This window comes from Scyliorhinus canicula, chromosome 11 (genome assembly GCF_902713615.1).
Source record: "Scyliorhinus canicula chromosome 11, sScyCan1.1, whole genome shotgun sequence".
Classification (NCBI taxonomy): Eukaryota; Metazoa; Chordata; class Chondrichthyes; order Carcharhiniformes; family Scyliorhinidae; genus Scyliorhinus; species Scyliorhinus canicula.
This window is the reverse complement of record NC_052156.1, coordinates 33,480,672-33,500,945: the sequence shown is the minus strand read 5'-3', so window position 1 is coordinate 33,500,945 and position 20,274 is coordinate 33,480,672. Positions and strand designations below refer to the sequence as shown.

The window sequence follows — 20,274 nt, the reverse complement described above, 5'->3', positions numbered from 1 at the left end:
ACTTGTTCAAAATGTTTGCCACAGTTAAAATTAACAGTCTGTATCAATATATTCTTGGGTGCAGTATTTGGTATGCTACTTGTCTGTGTTACTCTTGTTTACTGTTAAATGTCAATTGTATTATTTTGCTACTGTTTAGAGCGTTCATTCTATGAATGTATATTGCGAAAATTGAACTGAAACAAAAGTAGATGTTGCTGTTTACATCTATGTGATTACATAGTTTGAAGATTCATTTTTTGATAGGTACAGTAATATGTTTTCTTGTTAAACACTAGTGTGAAGCATTCTGTTCTGTGTTTATGTTACCTTTGCACGTCTTATTATTTAGTTGTTAGGTAACGTACTCAATTGTCTGGAAAACAAGTACAGCAAAATGTGTTGGTCATTGGTATTTATCAAGCATTCTATAGATATGAAGCATGCTGCTTCAACACAAGTTTTAAAAAATCTACATTAATGAAGTTTCCTATTCAAATAGATGTAGCTATGATAATATGGACAAGATATTGCAAAGAACAGATGAATTGTGTTGGATTTTGTTTGAGGAAGAATTAGTAGGCACATTGAAAAATGTAGGTTGATTAGCAAGAGTCAGCATGGATTTCTAAAGGGGAAATCACTTTAAAAAACTCCAGCAAGTTAGTTAACGAGAAAGGGTAATGCTGTTGTTGTGGTGCACATGGACTTTCAAAATAATAATACATTCAATGCGGTGCCACCCAACTGACTTGTGAGAAAAGTTATAGGTCCTGCAATAAAAGGGACATCAGCAATGTGGATACAGAATTGGCTGAATAATAGGAAACAGAGTAAATAGCCAATGGCAATTTTCAGACTGGAGGAAGGTTTGTAGTGGAGTTCCCCAAGATCAGCATTACGACCCTTGCTTTTCCTGATGTATATTAATGATCTAGATCTTTTAAAAAAAAAAAATTTAGAGCACTCAATTATTATTTTTTTCCCCAATAGAGGGACAATTTAGCGTGGCCAATCTACCTAACCTGCACATCTTTTGGGTTATGAGAGTGAAACCCTCGCAGACATAAGGAGAACGTGCAAACTCCACACGGACAGTGACCCAGGGCTGGGATTCGAACCCGGGTCCTCAGCGCCATAGGCAGCAGTGCTAACCACTGTGCCTTGTGCCACCCTATCTGTGGAATTCTTAACCACAGAGGGCTGTAGAGGCGTTGTCATTAAGTATATTCAAGTCTGAGATAGACAGATTTTTCATCGGACAGGGAATCAAGGGTTATGGGGATAAAGCGGGAAGTGGAGTTGAGGATTATTACATCAGTTCAGTCATGCTAACCACTGTGCCACGTGCTGCCCTCATGAAGGGGCTGTTTAGCACAGAGCTAAATCGCTTGGTTTGAAAGCAGACCAAGCAGGCCAGCAGCACGGTTCGATTCCCGTAACAGCCTCCCCGAACAGGCGCTGGAATGTGGCGACTAGGGGCTTTTCACAGTAACTTCATTGAAGCCTACTCGTGACAATAAGCGATTTTCATTTTCATCTAGATCTTGGTGTGCAGGGGACAATTTCAAAGTTTTTCAGATGACACAAAACTTGGAAGTATTATAAACTGCGAGGCCGACAGTGTGGAACTTCAAAAGGACATGGATAAATTGGTGCAGTGAGCAGATAGGTAGCAAATGAAGTTCAATGTGGAAAAGTGTGAGGTGATGCATTTTGGTAGGAAGGACATTATCATGAATCGCGTTGATGATATCTGCGAGACTATCCCAACTTGGAACACCAGTTCGTGGTGGTGTATAGTTTTTTTTTTTTGCAATGCTGTGAGAAATCAAGTGAAGCCGCAGTGAGGACAATCAACCCAGTCGTCGTGTAACAATTAGTAGAGAAAAGGCAAATACACACTAACAGAACTACAATACTCTGAGACCATTAAGTATATGAATACTAATGCACGCACAATTTATGTAGAATGCATCCCTTATTCCAAACTATATTTATGATCCCTGAACTCCTTAATACTTTCCCTTTCCCCAAAGAACATCTAAATTAAGTAAATCTGTAAGTCAAATCCAGTTTATTATTACCACACAGTAGTGTGGATAGTCAAGTCTGGGAAATGTCTTTTCCTGGTCCAGCAATGATATTGAAACTTCCTTTATGAAGGTTTCTGTACAACCTTTGCTCTAAGACGTAGATACTAGCTTAGGCTCCTGGCTGTTTGATTGGATTCTGGCTTCACAGGATGTTAGATGTAAACTCGCCTCTCTGCTTCTGAGGGTGCTGCCAACTATATATCAGTTGTCCATACAACTGCATCTCGTTACTTTTAAAATTGCATCTCATTATGCCTTTTGAATTCTAGCTATTGCTGTCACTGGGCAGATTTCTACCTGTTGCTGGACAGACCCATGACACCTATTGCTGGGCCCATCGGATCCCATTACGCCCTTTTACATTCATGTTACAGTTGTTACAAGACAGATTTTTCTCTGTTGCTGGGCAGATCCATGACACACACCCCTTTTTAAAAATGAAATGTCTTAATTTGAAAGATGTTTCATTTCTCTGTGATTCTGTGATTCTCAATCCTTTTCTTGTTAGTTCTATTGTATTAAACATTACAATATTCAAGAGCATGCGTTAGCATAACATTTCTTCTCATAGGCTTCAGCTATGCGTAGTTCCAAATATGGTCTTGCATGGGACTCTTCCATACAGGCTTGCTGCTTTCCGATTTCTGTCCTTAACTCTGCACTGACCCAGGACTACAGACTTTACTCTGCGGACGGTGTCACTGTTCAATCTTCCGTTGATCATTTTCTCCAAGTATCTTTCTCTACAATGCATACTGGTACCATCATCACAATACAACACAGTCTTACGTCTTGACAGCTCATTAGCAAACTCGGTCTGTCACTTGTGGCGTCACAAACACTGAGGTCTCCTTTGACCTCTCAGCCAATGGTGCTTGCCAATAACCCTTTAGAAAGTCTATATTGGTGATCAATTTTGACTGTCAAACATTTTTGATGCAGTCTTCCAAACGTAGAATAGGAAACAAATCCCTCTTGGATATGGCATTTGCCAGCCTGTAGTCCATGCAAAGTCTTTGAGTTATATCTGGTTTGGGCACCATGATGATAGGGGAGCCCCAATCACTAAAACTCAATTCAATAAGGTCATTCTGGGGCATATACTCAATTTCCTCTATACCTGTGATAACGTAGCTGGACTTCACCTAGATGGATATTGTTTGATTGGAATGGTGTCATCTATATCTACGTCATGCGTTGCTAACCCCGTTCTACCATGCTTATTCCAGCAAATATATTTATAGGTCTGCTGTAACTCTCAGTTCGCCCCAGCTCTTATCTGAGAGATGACCGAACCACTGGTTTAAATTTTCCAGTCTTCTTCATTCCCCAAATGAATTATAGGGAAGTCACTGTCAGAGTTTGACCCCTCATCTCACAAGATGTCATGCTTGTTCTCATCGCCTCCAACCCAATACTTTTCTGACATGTTCCCTTGACACACTCTGTGTGATCTTCCTCTAGCTGATGTGCGTACCAGATAGTTTGCATCACTCAATTTCCTTTTAATGTGATATGACCCACGGAACGTAGCTTTCGGGGTTTGCCGGACACAGGTAATAACTCTGTCCTGTTGTAAAACTATGAGTCTGGACCTTCCTATCAGCCCTTGCTTTCATTCCCTGCTAGACTGTCTTTAAATGTTTTTTCACCACATCATAGGCACCAGTCAGTCGTTCCCTGAAATTTGAGATGTAGTCTGATGTAGCCAGACGTAGTCAGAAATAGTATGACTTTGTATTTAGTAACATTGGAGAAATTAAGTTCAATGGTCCTCTGACCTCATGCCCATAGACCAATTCAAAAGGATTCAATTTGGTAGACTCATTTGGTACATCCCTCAATTGCAAATAATAAAAATGGAATCCCGTTGTCCCTATCATGAGGGTAGTCTTGATTATAAGCCCTCATCATGGTTTTCAAAGTTTGGTGCCAGCTCTTTAGTGCTCCCCGGGAGTCTTGATGATAGGCTGATGATTTGTACTGTTTAATCTCTAGGATATTCATTTTTTAAAATTTAAAGTACCCAATTTGTTTCTTTTGCACTTAAGGGACATTTTAGCGTAGCCAAATCCATCTACCCTGCACGCATCTTTGGGTTGTGGGGGTGGGACCTACACAGATATGGAGGAAAATGTGCAACTTCCACACGGACAGTGACCTGGGGCCGGGATCGGACCCGGGTAACCACTGCGCCACCGTGCCGCCCAATCTCCAGGCTATTCATGACCTCTTTGAATAATCCTGACATAAAATGTGACCCCTGGTCTGCTTGTATCTCCTTTGGTAAGCCATATCAGGTAAAGAATTTGGCTAACTCTACTACTCTCCTGCAGTAATGGTTCTTAAGGGTATATCATCCGGGAATCAGGTGGATATATCCATGATAGTTTGTGTTTTCAGCAACATCCGTTTGCAGTCGATTTGCACTCTGGTAAAAGGATCTTCAAACTCTGGGATAGGGATCTGAGGTTCTGACTTGATTACCATTTGCTGTTTTCCTAACGAGATGAAAGGTTCGACAAAAGGTGACTACATCCTTCAGTATTCTGGGACTATAAAACTGTCTTTGAATTTTGGCTTGGATTTTATTGATTCCGAGGTATTCCCCCTAATAGAATCTCATGAACTATCCTCAGAATCTCTTGCCTGTACTTGGGAGGTAAAAAATTTGGTACATTTCTTCCCATGTATCCTCTGCACTAACATGTGGTGGTCCCCATTTTTTCATCAGTATGTTCTCCTGTACATAGTATGTCATGTGAGTGTCCCTTTAAGAAAGGTTTTGTTTTACCACATGGCTTGTAGCACGGCTTCAGAGATGTCATTTGTTGGTGGAGCTGGGCAGTGGCTGTCAGGTGAGAGGGGGCTTAGTTTTTTTGGTTTCATTTTTGTTTTGTTCGCTTGGACTGTAGAAGAAGAAGCAGTGTTGAAAAGCACTGTGCTAAGCTGCAGGAAGTTTCCCCTGTTTTCTCTGTTTTATTTTAAAGCTGTTCCAGTGAACTGAAAGCACATTGGATATGGCAAACTGCCTTAGTAACCTTAAAGCTAGAGTTGCTTTCCAGAAGGAGTTTTGAATCTGCGGGTTGGAAACTGGACCAGAATCTCAAGGAACGACCAGTCCCATTCAAGTGAGATTACAATGTGCTGCCTTGAAAGGGGTTTTGGCTTTATTGGATTTTGTATTGAATTGGAACAGCTAAGTGGGATTTATTAAGAGTTAAATACATAGATTACTGTGGCTGTTGTGTTTTTCATGTTTGTAATTGATAACAAATTGTTGCTAAGTGTTTTAGATATGTTAACTACATTCTTATAATAAACTTTGTTTGATGAAAGTGCCAAGGGAGTCTGATGAATCACACCTGAAGTGAAGGCTCTTATGCCCATCCTAGCCAAATTCAACATAAAAGTTATAGGTCATGTGAGCTTCATAATGCACTCTGGAGTTTCTAAGCCCTGGCCCATAACAAATTGCGGCTCATTGGGATAAAAGTCTATATTTTGTGATTGAGTTGGATTAGTGTCAAAGACAGCGAGGGATGAGCATCTTTGTATTTGCTTTTCAGGTGTTGTATTCAAGTTTAAATAGAGTGTGTGTTATGGACAATGGCACTTTCAGAGGTTCAGAAGTTTTTGGGGGTGGAGAAGGTCACGCAACGTACTTTACAAACGGTGACTAAAACAAAGCTTTTAGAATTGACAAAAACATTACAGTTAACAATGCCTGACAGAGTACAGAAAGGAGAAGTAATTGTGGCGGTAGCTGAGCATTTAAAATTACCGGAGACGCAGTCAGAATAATTGGAAATGGCGAGAATTTAATTACAGATGAATCAACTTGAACATGAAAAAGAATTAAAGCAGCTTGAATTAGAAATGAAGGAAAATGAAAGAACAGCAGAACAAAAAGCGAGAGAATGGGTTGAACAAAAAGCACAAGAAATGAAACTGCTTGAATTACAGATCAGGGAAAAAGAAAGCGACTTTGAACTTTGGAAACGGGCCATGAAAAGTGAACATCAGTTAAAATTGGCAGAGGTAAAGAGCAAAGTACAGAGGATAGTGATGAGGATAGTGAGAAAGAGCAAGAGTATCATAGTCAAAGGCTTGGTGGGGATCTATTTAAATACGTCCAAGCGTTGCCAAGGTTAGATGAGAAGGATGTAGAAGCCTTTTTCATTTCATTTGAGAAGGTGGCTAAACAAATGAAATGGCCACAGACATATGGGTATTACTGATTCAAACAAAGTTGGTAGGTAGAGCAAGTGAAGTGTTTGTATCACTATTAGACGAGGTGAAAAAATCCATCTTCGATGTATGTTAACTAGTGCCTGAAGCCTACAGACAAAGGTTTAGACATTTAAGGAAAGAACCTGGTCAAATATACATGGTGTTTGAAAGGATCAAACAGGATAATTTCAATAGGTGGATGCGGGCTTTGAAAATAGACCAAACGTATGAAGCTCTTAGAGAAATGATAATTTTGGAGAAGTTTAAAAATTCAATTCCTGATGTAGTGAGAACTCACGTGGAAGAGCAGAGGGTTAAAAATACGTGATTATCAGCAGAAATGGCAGATGATTATGAATTAGTTCACAAATCAAAGTTTGGTTTTCGACATCAGTTTCAACCTGTGAGGGATGGAAACAGGAAAAGTGAAATACTCGGGTGGTAAAAGCAAATGAGATCTAATGGGAGATAAAAAGGATCGCGTACCTCAGATTAAAAAGGAAACCCAGGAGGGTGGAGGAGACATGAAAAGTTTCAGATGATTTTACTGTAATAAACTAGGCCATGTAAAGTCACAGTGTCGAATAGCACTGGGAAGGCTGATGGTGGTAAAACAGGATAAGCCAGTGGGGTTTGTTAAAGTGGCAAAGGAAAGCCCAGTTGAAGTAAAGAGGTGCAAAAGAATGTACAGCCTGATCATGAGGTGATTGAAGGCCAGAAGGCCAGATCTCTTTAAAGAATTTACTTGTATGGGTAATGTACCAGGAGGAGTACAAGAAATGTACAAGAAGAAATAAAAATTTGAAGAGATAGTGGAGCAAGTCAATCTTTGATGGTAAGAGATGAGGAGTAATCTAGTTTGGGAGGAATATTGCCAGAAAAGGTGGTAATATGAAGAATTCAGAATATGAGAAGAGTAGTGTTCCGTTACATAAGGTGAGGTTGGAGAGTCCAGTGAAGAGCGGTGAAGTGGTAGTAGGAGTAGTAGAGAAATTATCTCTAATTAGACAGGAATATAGTTTATCTTGGGTAATGATATAGCTGGATCACAGATGGGAGTGATGCCTACTGTGGTTGATAAACCAGTGGAAAATTAAACAACTGAATTGTTGACGGACGTATATCCTAGGATTTTTCCTGATTGTGTAGTAACAAGGTCACAAAGTCACGGGTTAAGACAAGATGAGAAATCAAAATGTGAAGATAAAGTTGAAGTTCAATTATTAGAAACGATTTTTGATCAGATGGTTGGAAAAGAATAAGAACAGGTGGATATTTTTAGTTGGCAGAGTTATAACAGAAAGATATAGAAATAAAACGGATGTATCAGAAAGCATACATGGAAGAGGAATCTGAGTGTATACCAGAATGTTATTACCTTAAAAATGATGTCTTAATGAGAAAATGGAGACCTTTACATATGCAGGTGGATGAAAAGTGGGCAGAAGTTCATCAAGTGGTATTGCTGGTAGGGTATAGAAAGGAGGTGTCACAAGTGGCACATGCAGTACCAGTAGGAGGCCATTTGGGAGTAAGGAAAACTCAAACTGAAAACCAAAAAATGTTCATTGGCCTGGACTACATAAAGATGTAGTTAAATTTTGTCGATCATGTCACACATGTCAAGTGATAGGGAAACCTCAAGCGGTGATAAAACCAGCACCCTTAATACCCATTCCAGCATTTGAGGAACCTTTTACAAGAGTCTTAATTGATTGTGTAGGACTGCTTCCGAAAACGAAAAGTGGGAATCAATATCTTTTGACTATAATGGATGTGTCTACTAGGATATCCAGAGGCGATTCCATTATGCAATATTACAGCTAAAAATATTGTGGAGGAGTTACTTAAATGTTTTACTAGATATGGACTACCCACAGAAATACAATCGGATCAAGGATCAAATTTTACCTCATAAAAGTTATTCCAGGAGGTTATGGATAGCTTAGGAGTAAAACAATTTAAATCAACTGCGTACCACCCAGAATCGCAGGGAGCATTAGAACGGTGGCATCAGACATTAAAGATAATGTTGAGGGCTTAATGTCAAGATTGTCAGAGGATATGTCTGCCAGGACACTGCTTCAGCAGCTGCTGCTTTCGGATGTTGAGCTTGTCAATTAACAATCGTCAAAACCCTCCCCCCCCCCCCCCCCCCCCCCCCCGACCGCTCCCTCTCTCCGTCCTCTCCCCTCCCTCCCCTACCCTTCCCTCTTCCCTCCCTCCTCTTTGCAAATAGACAGGACCGTTTGTGAGGAAATATATTTTATTGGAAGAAATTTGTAAAAGTTGAGGCAGTTTTATGTCATTGTTTAGCTGATAAAGGTAAACATTAAGCTGAATGTTAACTGGTTTCAAAGTTTTGTATTCATGAAATAATTTTCGTTAATACATTTTCCACATTAAACTTTACAAGCTTCTACAAGTCTTACTGAAACATCAGAACACCACAATTAGTTCAGATAATTATAAATGAATAAGATAATTGAAGGAAACAAAGCAGAAATGTACTTAACACAGTGGCACACTAGTTAGCACTTCTGCCTCGCTACACCAGGGACCTGTGTTCAATTCGGACCTTGGGTGACTGTGTGGTGTTTGTACATTCTCCCTGTGTCTGCATGGGTCTCCTAGAACCATGGATTAGAACCATAGAATTCCTACAGCGCAGAAGAAGGCCATTTAGCCCATCAAGCCTGCACCGTCCCTCTGAAAGAGTACCCTACCTGGGTTCACACCTCCGCACGTTCCTGGAAACTAAACCTGCACAGTCCTGGACACTAAACGGCAATGTAGCATTGTCAATCCACCTAACCTGCACATCTTTGGACTGTGGGGAAACTGGAGCACTCATAGGAAACCCATGCAGACATGGGGAGAAAGTCCACACTGACAGTCACTCAAGGCTGGAATTGAACCCAGGTCCCTAGCGCTGTGAGGCAGCAGTGCTAACCACTATGCCATCAGGCCACTCCCATTTCCTCCAGGTGTGGTATGCTCCCACAGTCCAGAAATATGCAGGTTAGGTGGATTAACCATGCTAAATTGTCCCTTAGTGTCCAGAGGTTAGGTGGGGTTATGGGAATGGGGCTGGTGCCTGGGTAAGGTACTCCTTCGAGTACCAGTGCAGACTTGATGGGCCGAATGGCTTTCTTGTGCACTGCACTGATTCTAGAAACACTGATAAAAAAATTCAGATATTACAAGGACAGTGACAGCAAAAAGCCGTTTAAAAACACTTTAAAAATCTTATGACCATAATCTAAATTAAAACTTTAAAAACATTTTAAGCATGCCACACGTAAAATTATATAGCGCAGATTTAAATAGTTTCCCAGATCTAAAACAAATAACCAAACTGATGTTCACTTATAAATAATGACGTTTAATCATAAAAAATAAAGTTAAAAATTACTTTAAAAGAATCAACAGCAATAGCAATGACTGTTTAAAAGAAGAGCAAAAAAAAACTGTTTAAAAAATGTCTACATACCTTTAAAGCACTTAAGAGTTGCCTGTTGTTTCCTATCTCAATCTATTGTTTAAATGCCTGCCCACAATGGTGTTCCCAAGCTGGCTGCATCATAAGGGAGTGGGGCTGTACTTCTGCGCCGCGCTGGAGGCCCGAGGCTGCCACAGGGAAAGGAAGGTTGCCAGCATCATCAGAGTGCAGGTAAGTGTGCTTTTAAAATTGGCGGCCCTTGGCTTCCCGACGCAAGAAGGATGTTATGGGCCAATATTACAATAATCATGGGGAGCTTCAATATGCAGGTGGGCTGGGAAAATCAGGTTGGTAGTGGATCCCGAGAAAAGGAATTTGTGGAATGTCTATGGGATGGTATTTGGACCAGCTTCTCGTAGAGCCCGGAGGGAATAGTCAATTCTGAATTTGGCGATGTGAAATGAGGCAGACTTGATTAGGTAACTTAAGGTGAAGGAATCCTCGGGGGCAGTGACCACAATATGATAGAATTTACTCTGCAGTTTGAGAGAAAGAAGCTGGAATCAGATGTAATGGTTTTACAATTCAGTAAAGGTAACTACAAAGACATGAGGGAAGAGTTGGCCAGAGTTGATTGGAAGGGGAACCTAGCAGGGAAGACAATGGAACAGCAATGGCAGGAGCTTTTGGGGGATATTCGGGAGGCACAACAGAAATTCATCCCAAGGAGGAGGAATCCTGCTAAGAGGAGGACAAGGCAACCAAGGCTGACGAGAGAAGTCAGGACAGCATAAAAGCAAAGGAAAAAGCTTACAAGGTGGCATGGATTAGTGGGAAGCCAGAGGATTGGGAAGCCTTTAAAACAAGCCGAGGACAATTAAAAAAGCAAAACGGGGGGTTAAGGTGAAATATGAGTGTAAGCCTGTTAGTAATGCAAAAGAAGATTGCAAAAGTTTTTTCCCCCAATATATATAAGGTAAGAGAGAGGCAAGAATGGACATTAGACCACTGGAAAATGAGGCTGGAGAAGTAGTAATAGGGTTCAAAGAAATCCTTAAAAGAGTACTCCGCAATCTAATCGTTAGGGTCCTAAAAGAGATTGCTGAGGAAATTGTGGAGGCATTGGTGATGATATTTCAGGAATCACGGGAGGCGGGAAGGGTGGCGGGAAGGGTCCCAGAGGACTGGAGAGTGGCTAATGTAACACCACTGTTTAAGAAGGGAGCCTCCCGTGGGAGATGGGAAATTATAGACCGGTGAGCCTGACTCCGGTCATTGGTAAGATTTTAGAGTCTGTTATTAAAGATGAGATCGCGAACTACTTGGAAGTGCATGGTAAAATAGGACTGAGTCAGCACGGCTTTGTCAAATGGAGGTCGTGTCTGACAAATCTGTTAGAGTCCTTTGAGGAGGCAACACGGAAGTTAGACAAAGGAGAACCAGTGGACGTGATTTATTTTGATTTCCAGAAGGCCTTTGACAAGGTGCCGCATAGGAGACTTAAATAAGTTAAAAGCCCATGGTGTTAAGGGTAAGATCCTGGCATGGATACAGGATTGGCTGACTGGGAGAAGGCAGAAAGTGGGGATAAAGGGGTCTTTTTCAGGATGGCACCCAGTGACTAGTGGTGTGTCTTAAGGGTCTGTGCTGGGCACACAACTTTTCACAATATACATTAATGATCTGGAAGAAGGAACTTGAAGGCACTGTTGCTAAGTTTGCAGATGATACAAAGATCTGTAGAGGGACAGGTAGTATTGAGGAAGCAAGGGGGCATCAGAAGGATTTAGACAAGCTCGGAGAGTGGGCAATGAAGTGGCAAATGAAATACAATGTGGAAAAGTGTGAGGTTATACACTTTGAAAGGAGGAATTTAGGCATAGACTATTTTCTAAATGGGGAAATGCTTAGGAAATCAGAAGCACAAAGGGACTTGGGAGTCCTTGTTCACGATTCTCTTAAGGTTAATGTGCAGGTTCAGTCGGCAGTTAAGAAGGCAAATGCAATGTTAGCATTCATGTCAAGAGGGCTAGAATACAAGACCAGGAATATACTTCTGAGGCTGTATAAGGCTCTGGTCAGACCCCATTTGGAGTATTGTGAGCAGTTTTGGGCCCCGTATCTAAGGAAGTATGTGCTGGCCTTGGAAAGGATCCAGAGGAGATTCACAAGAATGATCCCTGGAATGAAGAACTTGTCATATAAGGAACGTTTGAGGATTCTGCGTCTGTACTCGTTGGAGTTTAGAAGGATGAGAGGGGATCTCATTGGAACTTACAGGATACTGCGAGGCCTGGATAGAGGATGTTTCCACTTGTAGGAAAAACTAGAACCAGAGGACACCATCTCAGGCTAAAGGGATGATCCTTTAAAACAGAGATGAGGAGGAATTTCTTTAGCCAGAGGGTGGTGAATCTGTTGAACTCTTTGCCGCAGAAGGCTGTGGAGGCCAAATCACTGAGTGTCTTTAAGACAGGGATAGATAGGTTCTTGATTAAGAGGGGGAGAAAGCAGGAGAATGGGGATGAGAAAATATCAGCATGATTGAGTGGCGGAGCAGGCTCGATGGGTCGAGTGGCCTAATTCTGCTCCTATGTCTTATGGTCTTAATAATAGTCTCTAAAATCTTACCAACAACAAACATCAGGCTAACCTCCGGTGACGGCGGGCGGGGGGCACCCGCACACTGGACGGCTCCCGCTCGGGAATAGAAATTTCGGAGTTTTAACGCCCGGTCCCGGGGGCAAAGGGGGCTGAAAAAGCTGTAAGAAGGCACAGGGAGGAGAAATGTTCAAGTTTGGGAGAAAAATGGCCGAGAAAAAGGGGGTTAATGAAAGGCCGCCAGTGAGTGGAAAAGTCAGCGCAGGAACTGTAAGGAAAGCGGAGGCTGGAGCACCAGGGGAGGCCACATCGCTCACCAGCAGAAGAAATGACTACGGTGATGGCCGTGGAACTTGAAAAACAGTTCATAAAAGACATGGAAGCAATGAAGAAGGAGATGGGGGCGGTATTGAAAGAGTTGGTGGAGGAGGCGATTGCCCCGGTGAGGGCAGCGGTATCAAGCGCAGTGGCGGAGGTACGGGAGCAAGGGGAGACACTGAAGGAAGTGGAAGAGGCATTATCGCAGCACAGTGATCAACTCATCTCGATGGGGAAGGAGTTGCGGAGGGTGGTAGAGACTAACAAGGGTCTGCGAGACAAAATGGAAGACCTGGAAAACAGATCCAGGCGACAGATCTGAGAATTGTGGGTCTGCCCGAATGGGTGGAAGGCCCGAGGCCGACGGAGTATTTTGCCACGATGTTGGTGAAGCTATTGAACGAGAGGGACGATCCTTCCCAATATGAACTGGATCGGGCTCTTCGGTCATGGAGGCCTATACCAAAGGCGAGTGAGCCGCCAAGAGTAGTAACTGTGTTTCCGTAGGTATAGCGTGAAGGAGAAAGTCCTGTGCTGGGCAAAGCAGAAGCGGGTGGTGCAGTAAGCTGGAGCTGGTATATGCATATACCAGGACTTTACGGTGGAGCAGGTGAGGAGACGGGCTGACTTCAACCGGGTGAAGAAGGCGCTGTACATCAGCAAGGTGCAGTGCGGCATAGTATATCCAGCTAAGTTGAGGGTGACCTACAAATCCAAGGACTTTTATTTTGGGACAGAGGAAGTGGCGGAGGAGTTTGCGAAGGCAGAAGGACTGTGGCAGAATTGAGAAATGGGCATGTACCGATGTAGAGTCATGTAACTTTATTTTTCACTACGTGTTGGTGTATGTACTAAATGAGTTGACGCTGTATATATTTGGACAAGGGAAGAGATGGGACTTTCATTTGCGATGGTTGTTTGGGGCTTGGGTGTGTATGCGGGGTTGTGTGCTAAAGGGAATTTCTTAGTTTACCTGGGACCGGGTCAAGGGGGAAGGAGACTCGGGCGGGGGCCTCCATGCTGGCCGGTTTAAGCCGGCCAGTGAACGGGAGTGAGGTGGGGGGAGGGGCTGCCGCCATTGCAGCCTGCTAGAACAGGTTTCGGTGTAGCCGGGGTGAAAAGTTGGGGGGAGGAGTTTACAATAGGAAGTGGAGAGGAGGAGTTTGGGGTGGGGGGTGGTGGGTGTCTACAATTCATGGGTGTCATTTATGGTACTCTTTCGGGGATTGGATGGCGTTGACTAATTGGGGGGGGGGGGTGGTTTGGGGGCTGGACTATATATGGCAATGGTGACCACAGGCGATTCCTGATTCCTTTTTCCTATTTTTTTCCACCTTGGGAGGTTCAGTTTTATTTGATGCCTATATTGTCAGGTGGGCCGTTGTTTGGGGTGGTGGGAGGATGGGATCGTTGTTATTAATAAGGGGATTGACATTGTATTCATTACCATTTACTGTTTGTTGGTGGGGTGTGAATTCTGAAGAAAATGTGAAAATGGAGAATAAAAATAAAAAAGAAACAACAAAAGTCAGGCTAACCGGCCTATAATTTCCTGCCTTCTACCTCCTCCCTTCATAAAGAGGGGTGTTACAATAGCCATTTTTAAATCTTCTGGGACCTTCCCTGCCTGAAGGAGATAACTGAGGAGATTGTGGAGGCAGAAGGCAGGAAATTACAGGCTGTTTAGCCTGACTTTCGTTGTTGGGAAGATTTTAGAGTATTATTAAGGATGATGAAGGAAAACAATGCACCCAGTCATCCAGCAATTAGAACGTGAAATTACATGCAAACACAAAGCTATTTTTCAAAAACCATATTCACTTAATGAGATAGAGGGCGTTATAACATTTATATAATTGAAAGTTATATTATTGTGCCATCTATAGGAGTAAAACCATTGCAGAAAAAGGTTCACCCTTTAATGAGATTTGGTACAGGCTGACATGGATGTTTTCGATGAAACCTGAGATTTTTAACAACACCAGGTTAAAGTCCAACATGTTTGTTTCGAATCACTAGCTTTTGGAGCACTGCTCCTTCCTCGGGTGAATCTCATTCACGTTCACCTGAGGAAGGAGCAGTGCTCCGAAAGCTAGTGATTTGAAACAAACCAGTTGGACTTTAACCTGGTGTTGTAAGACTTCTTACTGTGCCCAGCCCAGTCCAACACGGCATCTCCACATCAAGATTTTTAATACAGTGCAATGTATTATTTGCTCATTTGATCAAGTCGATGTACACACATCAGTAAGTTAACTTTACCGTAGTCTGTTCCTAACTGAAAACTTTAGTGAATTGACATTTCACATATCGACTTAATATGATTTTGGCTGGAACAGGACAACAGACAACACTCATCTCGTGCTCCCATCTCGCATGCCCTTTCAGGAGAAAAAACAACAATAAATAATCAACAACATAATTGCAATGGAATAACGTTAAGGATTATAGAACTCCACCTGCTTGCAGATCTGCTGCAGTGGTGGCCATGGCAATGTTCTGTAGAATGGTTCACAGGGTCATCCTACTTGCGATCACTTTACACAGCACCAGTTCCACGTCTGGCACAAAATGGAGGCTTGGACTGGTCTGCTCATCACTTAGCTGCAGATTTATGTGTGAAGCTTGTTGAATTGCGATTGAAACATTTCATTTCAAAATAACACAAAATCCAAAGTTAAAACCCGATACGGTGAGCTCTAACTGGGGGGGGGGGGGGGGGGGGGGGGGGGGGGGGTTCTACCCTCAATCTCAGTGAGGTCTAACTCTATCATCCAACTCCACCACCATCATCACCCTGTCCTGGCTCCACTCAGCTTCTTTATAAACAAGATAAGGGGTATCAATAAAAGGAACTCCCCTCCCATAACCACAAGAATTATAACACAATGACAAAAAGGGTGAAAAGAGTGCACACACTACCATAAGACATAGAAGCAGAATGAGGCCACTCGGCCCATCGGGTCTGCTCCGCCATTCAATAATGGTTGATATTTTTCTCATCCCCATTCTCCTGCCTTCTCCCCATAACCCCTGATCCCCTTATTATGCAAGAACCTATCAATCTCTGTCTTAAAGACACTCTGATTTAATTACATTTCACATATCGACTCAATATGATTTTTGCTGGAACAGGACAACAGACTACACTCATCTCGTGCTCCCATCTCGCATGCCCTTTCAGGAGAAAAAACAACAATAAATAATCAACAAAATAATTGCAATGGAATAACGTTAAGGATTATAGAAGAATTGCAGGATTGTGACACCATCCATGTTGCCCGAGGAGACTGACACCAAGACAAGATAAATGAACACTCCTCAGCATCTCTCAAGGATTCCGATTAAGGAAGCACCTTCAATTTCACTGTGTTGCCACTCTGGCGCCCAAGCAACCCACAGCCTAGTTCCTTGGGAGGGAGGGAGAATGAGAGACCTGGTCCGCTCAGCCACCTCCAATCCCTCGTGACGAACATTGAGGATAGGATAATATAGGCCTAGTGGTCGAGGGGACCAAACGGGCCACAGGCCTTAAAGACTGGATACTCTATGCTCTACCGAGCCTGATGCACCCAGCCTCAAAATGAAGATTACTAAAGCATGGCAGCCAATCTTCAAACTCAATTGAGAACTTGCCTCCGACTTCTCGCCAGGTACCGGGCTCACGGCCCCTATCTCCTGAACCCGACAGGATAAACAACATGTCTTGAAGGTGGGCCCTTACCAGGGAAAGTGCTTTTCCAAATGCAAGGACTATCTTATGTGCCTCCACCATTCTCTCGAGGATACCTCTAAAATCATCAAAGTGAGCTCGAAAGACCTGTACCACGGAGCTAAGGTCTTCAACCAGGACACCATTTTCAACGACAGCGATCAACAGGACTCACACAGCACCGCCGAGGCGAAACCCTGCTCACCAGTTTGGCTGCTCAGAAGGTAATTTGTGCAAGTTCAAAGCTCTAATTTACCTCTGGAGATATCAATGCATCTCGTATAAGAGGCAATTGGTGAATACAAAAGCTGCTCTTCAGAAAGGAAACTGGCACAGAGGATGGAGAGCATAAATTAATATAGACGGTAAATGCCTGGCCCATGCCAATGACTATAACTAATCTGAGTGACATGCCAAGAAATAAGAGATGTCAGAATGATCAACAACCAACATATCCTGATTAGCTGCACCTTTCATGGTGCTATATCTTTGGCATACCTTCCTGGCAGTGACAGTGGGTAGTCTTCACGGCTCTGAGTCACCAGAAAGGATAGCGTTGTTTGCAGATATACAAGTAGAATCGGGCAGGTGCATCGAGTCATGATGTTTAGCTGCAGCTGTAGCCCCAACACCACCTGCTTGCAGATCTGCTGCAGTGGTGGCCATGGCAATGTTCTGTAGAATGGTTCACAGGGTCATCCTATTTGCGATCACTTTACACAGCACCAGTTCCACGTCTGGCACAAAATGGAGGCTTGGGCTGGTCTACTCATCACTTAACTGCAGATTTACGTGTAAACGTTGAATTTGCTTTGCTCATATTTGTTCAGCACTTTTTAAAAGTGTTTTCCTTCAGTCTTGGCAAAACCTTTAATGGACTGGCTCAATTTTCAGTTTCCTGCTGTCAGTATATTTCTGTCACATTAAAGCCATGTGTAATTACATAAATGGCTGTCTTCGGAGAGTTATGTACTAACTGTATATTCTCATACCAAAGAAATTTGCAATAGCTTTTAATCATATAGAATGGACTTGCATCAATAATGTAATTGGACATGTAGATTCAAAGCAGTACATAAGTTTTGTAAGCTCTGTCCGCTGTTGTTTTTCCACAATCTGGATCAATGTTATACAATGCATTTCCAGCCATGTAAATGTTACAATGACATTACAGGGAGGTGGTGGCATAGTGGTATTGTTGCTGGACTAGTAATCCAAAGACCCAGGATAATGATCTGGGTTTGAATCCCACCAGGGCAGGTGATGGAATTTAAACTCAATAAAATATCTGTAATGAAATGTCTAATGATGACCATTGTCGATCGTCGTAAAACCCCATCTGCTTCACTAATGTCCTTTAAGGAAGGAAATCTGCTGTCCTTACCTGGTCTGGCCTACACAGTAGCACAAATGGATAGCACTGTGGCTTCACAGCGCCAGGGTCCCAGGTTCGATTCCCCGCTGGGTCACTGTCTGTGCGAAGTCTGCATGTTCTCCCCATGTCTGCGTGGGTTTCCTCCGGGTGCTCCGGTTTCCTCCCACAGTCCAAAGATATGCAGGTTAGGTGGATTGGCCATGATAAATTGCCCTTACTGACCAAAAGGTTAGGAGGGGTTGTTGGGTTACGGGATAGGGTGGAAGTGAGGGCTTAAGTGGGTCGGTGCAGACTCGATGGGCCATATGGCCTCCTTCTGTACTGTATGTTCTATGTTCTACAGCAATGTGATTGACTCTGAACTCAAGGGCAATTAGGGATGCCTAATAAATGCTCAAGGATAATTAGGAATGGCCAATAAATGCTGGCACAGCCTGTGATGCCCACATCCCATCAACAAATAAAATAAAAATTGTCAGTAAGCATGGTCATAGTGGAAAAAGCATTAGACTGTGCTTGAAATCCATTCCTGTATAGCAGTAATTTTCAAAATGGGGGTTGCGGCCTGTGGATAGGTCGCGGGATGATGTTGTATGGGGCACCAAAAGGTCAACAAAAATGATCCCCAAGCATCTCCTGACCTGTTTTTCTATTTTCTCTCTAGGTAAATTCTCTGCAGTACAGTGTATGACCACATGAGGCTGATGTAGAAGTCGGTGTCTTGCCTCTTTGGGCCACAGTGTAGTTGGGCAGTTTGAGGTCAGAGATCTGTAAAATTCTCTTTGGGTGGCACTTCCTGCTACTGTGTTCAGCGTCAGGATCTGTATTATTTATTGCGTACAGTTTTGTACTAAGAAACCCCGTGCGTCTTGTATCATTCTCTGAGTTAACCCAGATGTACAGCCACCTTCACCCCTACAAGCCCCTATGTCCACTCTTTCCGCTTCCAAATTGTCTCTCCACACCGGGGCTCTTGTCCTTCAAGGACACTTCATTTTCTCATCACCTCCCCCAACGTTATCCACCCCCTCGTCTAATGTACTCGTCCCTAAACATCTATTTCTGCCGTGTAGCTACGTGGGCCGCGATTCTCCGCAACGGCCAACGCCGGAGTGAAACCCGGAGTGTTTCACTCCGGCGTTGGAGGCTGCTCCTCGCCCCCTATCCCCCCCCCCCCCCCCACGGGGCTAGGAGCGGCATTGTGCGAATCTCGGGCGCCGTGCCTTGACGCTTGCGTCAAGGCGGTGCGCCGAGAATGACGCGGCCAGCGGCGCATAAGTGACGTCAGCTGCGCATGCGCAGGTTGGCCGGCTCCAACCCACGTGTGCGCGGTTGCTGTCTTCCCCTCCGCTGCCCCGCAAGACGTGGCGGCTTGATCTTGCAGGGCGGTGGAGGGGAAAGAGTGCGTCTCTTAGAGACACCGGCCCGACGATCGGTGGGCACCGATCGCGGGCCAGTCACCTCACGAGCACGCCCGTGGTGCTCGATCCTCTCTCCGCCCCCCACAGGCCCCACACTTACATGTCGCGCGATGTTCACGCCGGCAGCAACCAGGTGTGGTTGCCGCCAGCGTGAACCGGTCGGGGTCGTCAGGCCGCTCGGCCCATCCGGGCCGGAAAATCGCCGGCCTCCGGGAAAAACGGCAAGCAGCGATTCTCCGAGCGGCGTGTCACAAAACGTGACACACCATTTTGGGGGTGGTGGGAGAATCGCGGGGGATGCCAAGGCGGTGTGGCGTGATTCGCCCGGCCCTCCCGCGATTCTCCCATCCGGCGTGGGGAGCAGAGAATCGCGCCCGTGGACTCCATCAGCTGAATTGGTTCCTGTACCGCAAGGACTTTTACTTCTATCTTTATTGGGTCTTCAGTTGTTTGTCAAGAATGACAATAGCTACACTCCTGTATACAGGAGTAGTAAAATGTTGCAAGTGTACGGAATGGAATGCATCTGCACATTTTGCATATTGGTCAGCTGAGCTGTACCCAGCATTGTATTCGTTTTAGCATGTTTTCAGTCTGTTACATATTTACCTTGGAAACGGTACTGACAGGCGTCCAGTGACATTCTGTGTTCTTAGTTCAGCAGTTTAGGGCTCCTATTTCTGAATTGGAAGTTTTGAGTTTAGTTTCCTATCCAAGGTCGTGTTAGGTTTTGAACAAGTGAACATGACGTTGTTAAAACATGACGTTGCTTGCAGCCAATTTTCCAAATGGTAACGATGGGTGTGAAGATATGAAATAATCAAATTATCCTAAATTACACCCTCAAGCAAGGTGTCAGGGTGGAACTGTCATTTAAGGTTTAACAGCAGTTCAATTTACAATTTTACATTTAATAATACAGAAGTTCCAACAGTGAGTGTGACATTTTAAAAAGTAACTGGAGAATCTTTTGTGAATATGATGTGGGTCGCATGAGTCGGGTATTCTGTAAATGTGGGTTACTGGGAAAAAAAGTTTGAAAAACACTGCTGTATAGTGATTGGTTAGCAGTGTCAGGATTGCTTTCAACTAATACC

The 20,274-nt window shown here is 43.6% G+C and overlaps 1 protein-coding gene across 15 annotated transcripts in view; it reads left to right on the top strand.

Moving 5' to 3' along the window:
- LOC119973993 (protein tyrosine phosphatase domain-containing protein 1-like) overlaps window positions 1–20,274 on the top strand; it is a 202,304-nt gene that overhangs the window by 70,862 nt on the left and 111,168 nt on the right. Inside the window, exon 1 of one of the 15 annotated variants that reach the window (XM_038812741.1) lies at window positions 9,865–9,981. The exons of the other annotated variants lie outside the window; for them this stretch is intronic. The gene's annotated coding sequence lies outside the window, so the exon portion shown is untranslated. Of the gene's footprint in view, window positions 1–9,864; window positions 9,982–20,274 lie in introns of those variants that run through there. 15 annotated transcript variants of the gene reach the window in all.